A 2,668-nucleotide genomic window follows, 5' to 3' on the forward strand; every position below is an offset into this window, starting at 1 on the left:
CTCTCAGTGTCTGATTAAAACTTCATAACCACAAGTATTGCGTGAGTGTTAGCAATTGTAAAAGACTATATGATAGTTGAGTATGTGAATTTTGCTAAATCAAAGCTCTAACATAGACACTTCCTAAAAATAAGATGAATTGCAATTGTTTGATGACTAAGAATGAAGTTTGCCAGTTTTCAAGAATGTTTATGGTCTATGCTTTAAAATGTGAATAGCTTGTTACTTGATCCTTAAAAGTTTTATGAGATGAACTACTCTTATGACATATAAACATGCTAGAAAAGGTGATTGAAATTATTATTGATCAAACTTGTGAACCTTCTAGAATTCACACTTCATAAATTCTTTCTTTTATCATTTACCTACTCGAGGACGAATAGGAATTAAGCTGGGGGATGCTGATACGTCTCCAACGTATCTATATATTATGAAGCATTCATGCTATTTTATCATCTGTTTTGAATGATTACGGGCTTTATTATACACTTTTATATTACTTTTGGGACTAACCTATTAACCGGAGTCCCAGCCCATATTGTTGTTTTATTGCCTGTTTCAGTATTTCGAAGAAAAGGAATATCAAACGGAGTCCAAACGGAATGAAACCTTCGGGAGTGTGATTTTTGGGAAGAATATGATTCGGGAGACTTGGAGTTCACTTCAGAAGATCCTCGAGAAGTCTAGGAGATAGGAGGGCGCGCCCACCCCTCATGGGCGCGCCCCCTGTCTCGTGGGCCCCTCGAGGCTCTCCCGACCGACTTCTTTCGCATATATAAGTCCACGTACCCTAAAAACATTGTAGGAGAAGATAGATCGGGAGTTCCGCCGCCCCGCAAGCCTCTGTAGCCACCAAAAACCTCTCGGGAACCCGTTCCGGCACCCTGCCGGAGGGGGTTCCCATCACCGGTGGCCATCTTCATCATCCCGGTGCTATCCATGACGAGGAGGGAGTAGTTCACCCTCGGGGCTGAGGGTATGTACCAGTAGCTATGTGTTTGATCTCTCTCTCTCTCGTGTTCCCTCTATGGCACGATCTTGATGTATCGCGAGCTTTGCTATTATAGTTGGATCTTATGATGTTTATCCCCCTCTACTCTCTTGTAATTGATTGAGTTTTCCCTTTGAAGTTATCTTATCGGATTGAGTCTTTAATGATTTGAGAACACTTGATGTATGTCTTGCCGTGCATATCTGTGGTGACAATGGGATATCACGTGATCCACTTGATGTATGTTTTGGTGATCAACTTACGGGTTCCGCCCATGAACCTATGCATGGGAGTTGGGACATGTTTTCGTCTTCACTCTCCGGTAGAAACTATGGGGCACTCTTTGAAGTACTTTGTGTTGGTTGAATAGATGAATCTGAGATTGTGTGATGCATATCATAGAATCATGCCCACAGATACTTGAGGTGACAATGGAGTATCTAGGTGACATTAGGGTTTTGGTTGATTTGTGTCTTTAGGTGTTATTCTAGTACGAACTCTTGAATATATTGATCCAGAAGAATAACTTTGAGGTGGTTTCGTACCCTACCATAATCTCTTCATTTGTTCTCCGCTATTACTGGCTTTGGAGTGACTCTTTGTTGCATGTTGAGGGATTGCTATATGATCTATTTGTGTTATTATTGTTGAGAGAACTTGCACTAGTGAAAGTATGAACCTTAGGCCTTGTTTCCTACCATTGCAATACCGTTTACGCTCACTTTTATCATTAGTTAACTTGATGTTTTTATATTTTTCAGATTACAAATACTTTTATCTACCATCCATATTGCACTTGTATCACCATCTCTTCGCCGAACTAGTGCACCTATACAATTTACCATTGTATTGGGTGTGTTGGGGACACAAGAGACTCTTTGTTATTTGGTTGCAGTGTTGTTTGAGAGAGACCATCTTCATCCTACGCCTCCCACGGATTGATAAACCTTCGGTCATCCACTTGAGGGAAATTTGCTATTGTCCTACAAACCTGTGCACTTGCAGGTCGAACAACGTCTACAAGAAGAAGGTTGTGTAGTAGACACTCACGCGCCACGGTGGACAGAGACGAGGTGATACTCGACAAACAACCCAAATCCACCTCTTTCAAGCCCGCGGACGAGATAGACAAATTCCAGGTCCACCCAACGGACCCTACAAAGATAGCCTCCATTGGGACACAGTTGAACCCCACAATAGACGCTGCACTGCGAAATTTCCTGCGTGAGAATTGGGATATCTTCGCGTGGCATCCTTCAGACATGCCGGGCATCCCACGCAGGCTGGCTGAACACAGCCTCAATATACTGAAAGGTACAAGCCAATTAAGAAGACTCTTAGGCACTTCTCAGAGCCGAAGTGGCAAGCCATGGGAGAAGAGCTAGCCAAGCTACTCGAGGCAGGATTCATCAGAGAAATAAAACATCCGGATTGGCTAGCAAACCTGGTAATGGTACCAAAGAAGGACAAATCCTAGCACCTACGTGTCAATTTCAAAGACCTCAATAAGGCTTGTCTAAGGATCCCTTCCCCCTCCCCCTCATTGATAAAATCATCAACGCCACCACCGGACACGACTCACTGTGTTTCCGCGACGCATACTCCAGATACCATCAGATCAAGATGGCAGAGTCCGACCAAGCCGCAACGGCCTTCATCACGTCATACGGCCCCTTT

The sequence above is a fragment of the Triticum dicoccoides genome, chromosome 5B (genome assembly GCF_002162155.2).
Source record: "Triticum dicoccoides isolate Atlit2015 ecotype Zavitan chromosome 5B, WEW_v2.0, whole genome shotgun sequence".
Lineage (NCBI taxonomy): Eukaryota > Viridiplantae > Streptophyta > Magnoliopsida > Poales > Poaceae > Triticum > Triticum dicoccoides.